Source organism: Papio anubis, unplaced genomic scaffold (genome assembly GCF_008728515.1).
Source record: "Papio anubis isolate 15944 unplaced genomic scaffold, Panubis1.0 scaffold88, whole genome shotgun sequence".
NCBI lineage: Eukaryota > Metazoa > Chordata > Mammalia > Primates > Cercopithecidae > Papio > Papio anubis.
In genome coordinates, this window is record NW_022169035.1 from 159,501 (window position 1) to 171,512 (window position 12,012).

Sequence of the window (12,012 nt, forward strand, 5' to 3'; positions counted from 1 at the left end):
ATTTAGTCTGGGTCTTGTCCTCAGCATCTCTGCCTTCCCACCTTAGGTCACAAAAGTCTCTTTACATGCTACCAGAGACCCTCTGGCGAAAGCTTTCATTTGGCTCTTAGTTGCCTGGTGGTTACTCTCTTAGCCTTTTGGTTTCTTTTCCTAGAGCTTCCACAGAGGTAAGCAATAACCATACAATCCCATTGTCCTTAGAACTACTATTCCTGCCATATATTGCTTGAGCTAATACATTCTCTTTCATTGGTATACCATCTCAGTTCACCACTGGTGAAAGTTTTAATATCTGGCCGCCACCTTGTGCCAGGGGTTATCTGGGTTCCATCTATTACCAGTAACAGGGTCCTCCCTACCAGCTAGGTGGGTGAGTGACCCAGTTCCAAAACTCCATCTTATCTGTGCTTTCTCAGACCTCTCCTGGCTCTGACTGTGGTAGTTTGGGTTTTCCAGGAAGTAGATTCCGAGACGGACTTCAGCGTACAGGATATTTATTAGGGAGGGCCCTTGGGATCAACATCTGTGAATGGGAGGGAAAGGAAATAAGATTGCACAGAGGGTGAAGTCGATCTGGGATGTAGGTTGATAGCCTCAGTTAACCCCACACAGGAATCTCTCCAGAGGAAATGGATCATCAGAGCTGTTCTGACAGGACAAAATAGCTAGGCCTTTTGTATTAGTCTTTTTTCACGCTGCTATAAAGAAATACCTGAGACTGGGTAATTTATAAAGAAAAGAGGTTTAACTGACTCAACAGTTCCACATGGCTAGGGAGGCCTCAGGAAACTTACAATCATGGTGGAAGAGGTAGCAAGCACATCTTAGATGGCAGCAGATGAGATAGAGAGAGAGTGTGTGTGAAAGAGGAACCATCTAACACTTATAAAACCATCAGATCGCCGAGCACAGTGGCTCACGCCTGTAATCTCAGCACTTTGGGAGGCTGAAGTGGGCAGATCACGAGGTCAGGAGTTCAAGACCAGCCTGACCAACACGGTGAAACCCCGTCTCTACTAAACATACAAAAATTAGCCGGGCATGGTGGTGCGTGCCTGTAATCCCAGCTCCTCAGGAGGCTGAGGCAAGAGAATTGCTTGAACCTGGGAGGCAGAGGTTGCAGCAAGCCGAGATCGCACTATTGCACGCCAGCCTGGGCAACAAGAGTGAAACTCCGTCTCAAACAAAAAACAAACAAACAAAAAAACACCATCTGATCTCGTGAGAACTGATTCACCAACACGAGAACAGCATGGGGGAAACCCGCCTCCATCATCCAATCACCTCCCACCAGGTCCCTCCCTCCACACATGGGGATTATGGGGATTACAATTTGAGATGAGATTTGGGTGGAGTCACAGATCCAAAGCATATCACCTTTCTACTTCTGCCTTGATCACTCATCGGATTTGGGCAACCCAGAAAAGGCACATCTTCTTGGGCAAGGTAGCTCTCTGCACATGAGGCAAGCCCAGAAGGAAATGGTAGCTGACAGCTGTGTGCTAAGCACAGTCCCCACAGCAGGGCAGCACCTTCCTTGAAGGGGGATCTGGTCAAAACATCACCACAGGTATCATGTCAGCAATTGACTCTCAAATTGTTCAAGTAAAAATTAATTATGCTATGTACGCAACTTTTCTGTTAGTTTGAAAATAAAATGCTTTTAAAACAAATGAACAGACTTACACAAATTAAATATGACTGAAAAAAGGTCTGAAAAAGAGCCTCCTGTTTTTTGTTGTTGTTGTTTTTTGAGACGGAGTCTCGCTCTGTGGCTCAGGCTGGAGTGCAGTGGCCGGATCTCAGCTCACTGCAAGCTCTAACTCCCGGGTTTACGCCATTCTCCTGCCTCAGCCTCCCGAGTAGCTGGGACTACAGGCCCCCGCCACCACGCCCGGCTAGCTTTTTGTATTTTTTTAGTAGAGACGGGCTTTCACCGTGTTAGCCTGGATGGTCTACGATCTCCTGACCTCGTGATCCGCCCACCTTGGCCTCTCAAAGTGCTGGGGTTACAGGCTTGAGCCACCGCGCCCGGTCTGAGCCTCCTGTTGCTGACACAAAGAAAGGAGCATGATGTTGAAAAGATGAAAATTCATTCGAATGAATAAAATATGGATGGCCAGAAGAATTAGTGAGAGGTAAGAGTGAAACAGTAAATTGAAGCTTCATCTTTGCTGATGCAATATAATTCCAGGCCTTCAGAATAGGGCAAGAATGCAGAATGCTTATTGCCTCACATTTACACTGGCCTTTAATTTCACCTCACCTCTTCTGAGTAGGTGAAGTCTCCTCTAGCTTGCCTTTAGTAGTTCCTGTTCCCTATCTCCCTCTTCCTTTTGTTCCTTTCCTCCTCACGACCATCATGAAAATTGGTCTGTGGAGATCTGAGTCTTTCCTAAGCTTCTCATACTGGGATGAAGATTATTTTTAGGATTAATCTGAGTCACAGAGGGAGGAGGGAAAGAACCATTTTAATCTTTTCCTTTTCACTCCTTCATAACCTGCTGTACGGCTAAATCATTTTACAAACACGTCTTTCCTCCTTTTCCCTAGGAATGCTTTGCCTTTTATTTTTCCTTTGGAAACAGTATCCATAAGCCTTCATCAGAAGCTTCTAAAAGTGGAAGGAATTTTTCTTTGTTAGAATGGACCACGGGCTAAATTAAAGGAGATTGCTATAAGCTGCTTTCATGTAAGTAAATCCATTTATTATTATAGCGGTTGTTGGGATCTGAGGGGTTATATAGTTGCCCCTGCTTCCCTTTCTCACTGGCCCCCTCAGCTATACCCCTGTCTTAGTCTGTTTTGTGCTTTTTATAACAAAATACCTAAGACTGAATAATTTATAAAGGAAAAAAAATTATTTGGCTCACAGTTGTGGAGGCTGGGAAGTCTAAGAGGGGACGGCATCTAATAAGGGCCTTCTTGCCGCATCATCCCATGGTAGAAGGCGGAAGGGCAAGAGTGATCTCACGAGGGCAAGACACTGAACTCGAAGCTTCCAGCTTTATTATAATCAGCATTAATCAATTCATGGGAGTGCAGCCCCTATGACCTAAACACCTCCCATTAGGCCCCACCTCCCAACACTGCTGCATTGGGGATTAAGTTGCCAACATACCCTTTTTGGGGAACACGTCCAAACCATAGCAACCCCACTCTGGATTTTCCCTTCTGTCCCTCCGAGGCTGAGCGTGGAAGGCACTCCTGCTTTCTGTGGAGAGATGCAGGCAGAGACTGTGTTTGACCTTCTTCCTTTGCAGCAACACGCTTGAGCATGCCTCATGTTTCACTGTTGGACCACATTTCTTTGAAGGGTAAATAAGCATGTGAACGCTACACTTTAAAAAACATCTCTACCAATTTACACATTAAACACTGAGGAAACAAGGAAGAACAAACAAACCCCCCCCCCACTAAGTTACCCCAAAAGGTGGGAGAAAGTTCTGTCTTGGATAAAATAGGCACTCAAAGGCTATCTGTTGAATGAATTGAATGAATGAAGAGAGATCTGGGCCAGGTGTGGTGGCTCATTGCCTGTAATCCCAGCACTTTGGGAGGCCGAGGAGGGCAGATCACCTGAGGTCAGGAGTTCAAGACCAGCCTGGCCAACATGGCGAAACCCCATCGCTACTAAAAAAGTACAAAACTTAGCCAGGTGTGGTGGCGGGTGCCTGTAATCCCAGCTACTCAGGAGGCTGAGGCAGGAGAATTGCTTGAACTTGAGAGGCAGAGGTTGCAGTGAGCTGAGATCGCACCACTGTCCTCCAGCCTGGGCGACAAGAGTGAAACTCCATCTCAAACAAACAAACAAACAAACAAACAAAAAGATCTGGCTTAACTTAGGTGAATGATAGTTTAAACAGGCAAGCTTCTGGCTGAAGATACTAACAACAACCCTCATTTAGAGTAGGTTAGCTTTTTCAGAGTGCTTCCACACACATTATCTCATGTACTCCTTGGACAGACCCTGCCCTGCGAGGGAGGGGAGCAGGTGCTATTTATACCATTTTAAAGTTGAGATTAAATGACTTGCCTGGAATCAAACAACTAAGTGGCAGAACTGGGGCCAACACCTAGGTCTGCTGACTACCACTGGCGCCAAGGCACCAGAGAGATTCTTCTGGTTTCAGAGTGGAGCCCCCAAGGGTTACTGTTGGAGGACTTGTCTTACTTAAAACTGTCATAGACTGTGTGGAAGCAGACCCATGTAGGAAACATCACACGGCTGAAATGGCCTTAAGCTCTCCAGGGGAGTAAACACCAAGCAGATGGATCTAAATTGAAAAGATAAGCTTCACACAGCTTATGTGAGTGGACAAAAATATGGCAAATGAGTTTCATTCTGTACTGAATTGGAATAATGCATTTAGTATTGTTAGTCTAAAGTCACTTAAAAGATGAGTTTGGAGCTGTGTTTTATTCTAAGAAAGAGACCCATGAGTTATTGTTGACTGTTTCCTAAAGTCATATAACAATATGCTAGGCCTCTTTGCTAAGAACATGGAAAACAGAACTGAAAGCATTATTTTGTCTTACATTTGACAAAATGGTAATGAAGTTATACGTGGAATCATGCATTTAATTCTCCCTGGAAACTGTAAAAAAGAGTCTAGTATTTCATAGATATACCAGGTCAGAGAAAGAGGTAACTAAAATGACCAAATAGATTTCCTAAGAAGAAAGTTGCTTTAAAAGTAGAATTAAATAAGGGGAAATTTGAAGGAAACCCCTATTCACCTTTCATTTTTAACAAACATTTATTTGAGAAACCACTATATTCAGACACTATGCTCAACACTAGAGTTTACAATGACTAAAACGCAGAAGTTCACAATCATTGTGTGAGAATACCAGCCAGGATGAATCATGAGTCCAACTCAGCACAGCTATTCTTGTGTGCTTAATGAATTGGCAGCTGGTTTAGGGTGCAATCTCTTGAACTTGGTTGGTATGTGTTGGTTGCCGAGGCCAATCAACCCTGGTAAACCTGCAATCAAGTTCTTCAAGCAGCAAGTCTGAAGGACTGGACCCTTCATATCAGCTAGAGCATAAAGTGAAGTTATGATTTATTAACAGTGTCATTAACATTTAGTTGTTTACCTGGGTCTAACAGATACCATCCTTCTCTGTGGTCTCAGCACTTCTGAGCTAGGAAGGTGTAGATAGTCCCTGCTTGTGACTGAATTATGTTCCCAAAAGTTGATTTCTAACTTGGTTGTTTGAAACTGAAAATGCATTTTTTTCCCCAGAGAATTAATGTTAGAAATACTGGTTCTGTTGTCAGGCAAACTCTTAGAAGGCCATGTAGCTTTGAGACTATAGAACTGTGACCTACGACATGGTTTCTATGGGAAAATGTGCCCCAGAAGGAACAAGGTCTTCCTTCCTACCCCACTTCCTACCTCCCTGTGTAATGCAGCCTGTGTGTTTACTACAGGAAGTGCTGCTCCCAAGAGTGGGCGGCTGGGCTTTGAGGCAGCCTTGGACACTTATCCCCAATGGCAGAGATATTCTCACTTCTCCTGCCCCAGCTCTGGCAGGGAGGGGAGTGGGAGCAGGTCGGGAGTCTGTCCCTGACCCATCTTCTTCAGGGCTGCTGGTGGGTGGGGTTCTAGCAAGACTGGCTACATAATTTCTGGGGCCCTTTGTTCAAAAGGCAGAAAAATAAAAATGCTGCTAAGCTAGTGAAGTATAAAACTTTTTTTCCTTTCTTCTGCTCTCTCTCTCGACTTGTTACAGTGTTTTAAATATGTGATTTAATGTTGTTCTATGTAAGAAAAAAGAAAAATTTAAATGATTAGCATGAATGTTATAATTCATTTTTATACTGTGCAAAACCAGTTTTAAATACAAATATAAGATCATTTAACTCCCGAGGCAGGAGGATTTGCTTGAGCCCAGGAGGCCAAGGCTATAGTGAGCTGTGTTTGCACCAATGTACTCCAGCCTGGGCAACAGAGCTAGAGCTCTATCTAAAAAAAAAAAAAAAAAAAAATTAACTCCTTTGTGGACTCACCAAAATGACACAATTTCTATTTTTTAGCTCTTACATACATATATAGTTGGTTATTACCAGAACAGTAGAAAAACTACACAAAACTACCTCAACTGTTATTTCACCTCTTTTTTTTTTGAGATGGAGTTTCACTCCGTCACCCAGGCTAGAGTGCAATGGTGTGATCTTGGCTCACTGCAACCTCCACCTCCCAGGTTTAAATGATTCTCCTGCCTCAGCCTCCCAAGTAGCTGGGATCACAGGTGCCCACCACCACGCCTGGCTAATTTTTGTATTTTTAGGAGCGATGGGGTTTCACCCATGTTGGGAAAACTGGTCTCAAACTCCTGACCTCAGGTGATCCACCTGCCTCAAGCCTCCCAAAGTGCTGGGATTTCAGGTGTGAGCCACCGTGCCCAGCCCTTATTTCACTTCTTGACGCACACACATTGTACTCACACTCCACCTTTGACTTACTGAGGAGTAAGAAAGTACTAAAAGGCAAAGGAAATGTCCTCAGCACAAGCAGTCAGCTAACACAGGGAAGTGACACAAGAAAGAAAAGATACGATACGGTACCTTGGACTTTAATGTCTTAGGATGCCATTGCCTTCTTTCTGTTTGAAGTTCTGGTTCCAGTGGAAAGCATGACTTCTCAGAACTATCAGGACCCCTACTTACTCAGTCGTAGACAAAACAGGCTTACCTTGTATAAATACTTATTTGCTTTGTCTCGTTGAATTCTGAGGCACTGTGGGCTCACCAGAATCCTGTGCACGTGGGTCATGGAGAATGATATATATGAATGGAGTGGCAATAAATAGTGAACATACTTATTGCATCTATCTCCTCTGCTCACCTGCGGCTTCACTGCCACATCTGATTTCACTACACAACGTGAGTTCAAAGACAAAATCATCAGGAATGTCGGCCAAGCGCGGTGGCTCATGCCTGTAATCCCAGCACTTTGGGACGCTGAGGCGGGCAGATCACGAGGTCAGGAGATCGAGACCATCCTAGCTAACCTGGTGAAACCCCGTCTCTACTAAAAATACAAAAATTAGCCAGGTGCGGTGGCGGGCGCCTGTAGTCCCAGCTACTTGGGAGGCTGAGGCAGGAGAATGGCATGAATCCGGAAGGTGGAGTTTGCAGTGAGCCGAGATATGGCCACTGCACTCCAGCCTGGGTGACAGAGCGAGACTCGGTCTCAAAAAAAAAAAAAAAAAAAAAAATCAGGAATGTCAAGATAGTCGTAGCAGAGCATTAAACCAAGCATGGGGTTCTTTTGCACACAGGGCCCTGTGTAATGCCCTGGTTGTGGGAGGGAAAGGAGAGAACTGTGGCAGTATGGGATGGGCATTCATAGGTTTAGAGGCCAGGGTGGGCAGGTGAATCTTAGGCCTCTTGAGCCCCTGGCTGTTTTTCTTCCAGAACACCAGAGCTAGGGGATTGCCAGAGACAATGATGAGTGCAGATAAAGACTGCAGAAGTGGTTATCAGTTTCCGGGGATGATGACATCCTCTGGGAAGGAAGTTCCAGTGGCAGTAATCATCAAGTGGCAAATGGCGGGTGAGAGGCGGGATTGTGGAAGGCAGACCTACTAAGCCTACCATATTATATACTAATTGATAAATGGAGCACTCAGAATGACCAGTGAAAGCAAATGTTGGGTACAGGTTTAGTTAGAGGTAGTGATTACCTTCTTCCCCAAAGGACAGGATAGCTTGACTACTGAAGTGTAAAGGAGAGGAGCATGACCCTTGTGAGTTGAAAGCTGCTTTGTCTCCACAACTCAAAATATTTATCATTCCCTGTGCATGGGCTGATGAACATCATGTCTATTCTTTCCTTTTATTTACTCTGGTCATGTGGCAGAGGCCCAGGTTGTTCTCAAAATCTGAGACTAGTTATAGAAGGCTTTGGGGTCTCAAGAGGTTCAAGTTGGACACTGTCTCCAGAAATTAGGAGTATCTGTTCTCCTCAAGCTATTGGGCCCCTCAAGATATAAGGAAAGACAGAATGCAATAAGAAAACCTTTGGACTAAATTTCCCTAAAGCTAGAAAGTGTCATTCTCTCTATGCTTCTCTTAAAAAGTGTGTGTTGGGGGAGGCTGTAAGTTTTGTATTACTAGTTTAATTCTACCATTTCTACAAATTTGCCCTGCTTGCAGAAAATACTGACTTCCAAAGCAGACAAATTAGAGGGGCTCTTTGGATTATTTATTTGGTTTTATAAATTTATCCCAATAGATATTTCCCAGTACATTCAAATGTTTAATTATATAACCATTATTCAAAAAGTAAATGTATAGTTTTTGTCTTATAAATTGATTTTATTACAAGGAAAGCCAGGTTTTGTCTAAAATATTTAATTTTTTTTTTTTTTTTTTTTGAGACAGAGTCTTGCTCTGTCGCCCAGGCTAGAGTGCAGTGGCACGATCTCGGCTCACTGCAACCTCTGCCTCCTGGGTTCAAGTGATTCTCCTGCCTCAGCCTCCCGAGTAGCTGGGATTACAGGCGCCCACTACCATGCCCGGCTAATTTTAGTATTTTTAGTAGAGATGAGGGTTCACCATCTTGGCCAGGCTGGTCTCGAACTCCTGACCTCGTGATCCACCTGCCTCAGCCTCCCAAAGTGCTAGGATTACAGGCATGAACCATTGTGCCTGGCCTTAAGTAATTTCTTACAGCTTTTTTATGAAATCCCATTTGTCATAGTCTGAGAAAATGATAGAACGTTTGTAAAATGTGTACCTGAAACGGGTTACTTGGTAGGAACTTGATAAATGATTGCTATTACCATTCTCCTCCTGAAGGATATATATATATATATATATATATTTTTTTTTTTTTTTTTTTTTGAGATGGAGTTTTGTTTTTGTTGCCCAGGCTAGAGTGCAATGGCACAATCTTGGCTCACTGCAACCTCTACCTCCCGGGTTCAAGCGATTCTCCTGCCTCAGCCTCCCGAGTAGCTGAGATTACAGGAGCCAACACACCCGGCTAATTTTTGTATTTTTAGTAGAGATGGGGTTTCTCCATGTTGGTCAGGCTGGTCTTGAACTCCTGACCTCAGGTGATCCACATGACTTGGCCTCCCAAAGCGCTGGGATTACAGGCATGAGCCACTGTGCGTGGCTTTTTTTTTTTTTGAGACAGAGTTTCACTCTGTTGCCCAGGCTGGAGGGTAGTGGCACAATCTTGGCTCACTACAACCTCCATCTCCTGGGTTCAAGCTATTCTCCTGCCTCAGCCTCCTGAGTAGCTGGGATTACAGGCACAAATCACCAGGCCAGGCTAATTTTTGTATTTTTAGTAGAGATGGGATTTCACCATGTTGGCTAGGCTGGTCTCGAACTCCTTACCTCAAGTGATCTGCTCACCTTGACCTCCCAAAGTTCTGGGATTACAGGCGTGAGCCACCGCGACTGGCAGAGGGGATAAACTCTTGTTGCCCCATCCAGTTAAATGTGGGATACTAGTTTTGTTTGCAGGTAGTCTTCCATTTCCAAAAAGCATTCCTGTGATCTGCCTCTCATCAAAACGTATGTACAGGTTTGATGGGTTTTGACTGAAAACATTCTCTCCATCATCTTTAACTATCGCCAGTCCTCATTATTCACAGATTCTGTTTGCAAATTTGCCTATTGCTGAAACTTATTTGTAATCCCGAAGTAGTCACAGCACCTTTGTAGTCACTTTTGAACATGCACAGTAACGAGATATTTGAGTCACCCTACATGAACATTGCCAGCTGAGGCCAAATAAGACAAGATTCTGCCTTCTTGTTTCAACTCTTGTACTGTAAACGAGTATCCTTTCCATGGTCTATTTGGTGCCATGATTTTTTTGTTTTTAGAAACAGGATCTATGTTGCCCAGACTGGACTCAAACTCCTGGGCTCAAGTGACCCTCCTGTCTCAGCCTCCTGAGTAGCTGGGACTATAGACTCATGCCACTGTGCCCAGCCATCACATTTTTTTGCTTTCTGTTGGTGATTTTGCTGTTAAAGTGGCCGCCGAATGTATTGCTGAAGTGCTGTATGGAGTTCCTAAGCACAGAAGGCTGTGAAGTGCCCTACAGAGAAAATACATGTTAGATAAGCTTTATTCAGGCATGAGTTCCAGTGCTTTTGGCAGTGAGTTCAGTGCTAATGAATCAACAATAAGTATTTTAAAAGGTGTTTTTAAACAGAAATACACATGAGACAAGATTATATATTCACTGGCTGATAAGAATGTTGTGCCAGAGGTTTGCAGGAACCTAACCTTGTACTTCCCCTAGGAGCAAGGGTTCAGTTTTCACTAATTTACTGTTCATGATGACTTTACAGAACATAAGTAACACAAATAATGAGAATCCACTGTAAGGATGAACTGTACTTGGCAATGAATTTCTTCAGTGGAAGGCTGTTTTGTTTATTTACAAATCAAATTACAATGTGTTCTTCTATAAACCATGTCTAGGAGAGCAGTCATTTTAAATTAAGAGTATAAACAGACACACAGAAGCTTCCAGTTGGAGACCATGGAAGTTATCAGCTGGCTGTAGGCCCCTCCTCTCCTCAGCAGTTCCTTTTAGAGCCTCCTTGACAGGTGGCCATTGTTTTCTGATTGAATGCTTCCAGTGATGTAGCACTCATTTCACGGGGAAGTCCTGTCCACCATGGCTCAGTTCCAACGTCCAAAACAGTCCTTTCTTATGCTAAGCCAATGCCTCTCGGTAACAGCCCTCTCAGTGGTTTTAGATCTGAACTCCCAGAGCAACCATTCTCTCCTCTGCACACAATAACCCCTCAGCAAATCTCTTCTGCAGGTTAATCAGACCCAATTCTCCATCTTTTCTTCAGAGAACGTGCTTTCCACACCCTGCCTGAATGTCTCCTAATGAATTACTCTAATTTGTTATGTGTGGTAGCCTTTGTAAATGTGGTGTCTATATTTGAACACATAAGTTCAGATATCTTGAGCTGAATCACGTAGGTGTGGTACCCCCTGGGACTTGGACACTGTTTCCTATTAACACATTTTGTTACATTTTTTTTTTTGGCATCTGCTCACACTGCATTAATATCCCTTATTGTCACAATAGCAGGTTAAGCCAAGTCTCCCAAATCCTGGCCCTTTTCAAATGATTTTTCTGAACAAAGATATTGTACTTTATTGCAGTCAAATGTCATCTTTTTAAAAAGATTCTTTGCAACCTATGGAGATGATTCCGAGTAATTATTCTGAAATCTATCACACTGTTTTATATCTCCTTTAAGTTTAATAAGTACCTTAACTCAAAACATTGATAAAAATATTACCCAGCCGGGCACAATGGTTCACGCCTGTAATCCCAGCACTTTGGGAGGCCGAGGCGGGAGGATCACAAGGTCAGGAGTTTGAGACCAGCCTGGCCAATATGGTGAAACCTCGTCTCTACTAAAAATACAAAAATTAGCCTGGCGTGGTGGTGGGCGCCTGTAGTCCCAGCTACTCGGGAGGATGAGGCAGGAGAATCCCTTGAACCCAGGAGGCGGAGGTTGCAGTGAGACAAGATCGTGCCACTACACTCCAGCCTGGGCGACACAGACTCTGCCTGAAAAAATATATGTGTATTACACAAGACTAAAGAGGGGAAAATTTGTGTTGCTTTTCTAGAGAACTCTCTCAAGATTCCTTGTCATGCCATCAATTGGCACTCTGAATCAACCTTTCTCTGCTATAATCTAAACCCACATCACTCCATCTTATCCACAAAGGTGTCTTGCCTTCCTGAAATGACCAATTTCTTGGTTAAGTAATGTAAAAATCCTATTAAGAAAGGAAGTGGTATTTCTCTGTAATGACTTACTTGAAGAGAAGTCATGACGACCTGTTACATTTTCCCTAACATACTGTCTTTAATGATTTATATCAGACATTTTCCAGGGTTTACCATCAAATGTAGCAGTTTGTATTGCTAAACTCTATTTTCCATCCATTTTGAAAATCAAGGTATTTGATAGTTTATCTTCATAGCGTAACTT

General features: G+C 43.6%; 1 protein-coding gene across 1 annotated transcript in view; it reads left to right on the top strand.

The window, feature by feature from the left end:
- The first annotated feature begins 2,501 nt into the window (after window positions 1-2,501).
- LOC101003631 (mitogen-activated protein kinase 6) overlaps window positions 2,502-12,012 on the top strand; it is a 63,149-nt gene continuing 53,638 nt past the window's right edge. Inside the window, exon 1 of the mRNA XM_031662710.1 lies at window positions 2,502-2,692. The gene's annotated coding sequence lies outside the window, so the exon portion shown is untranslated. The remainder of the gene's footprint in view (window positions 2,693-12,012) is intronic.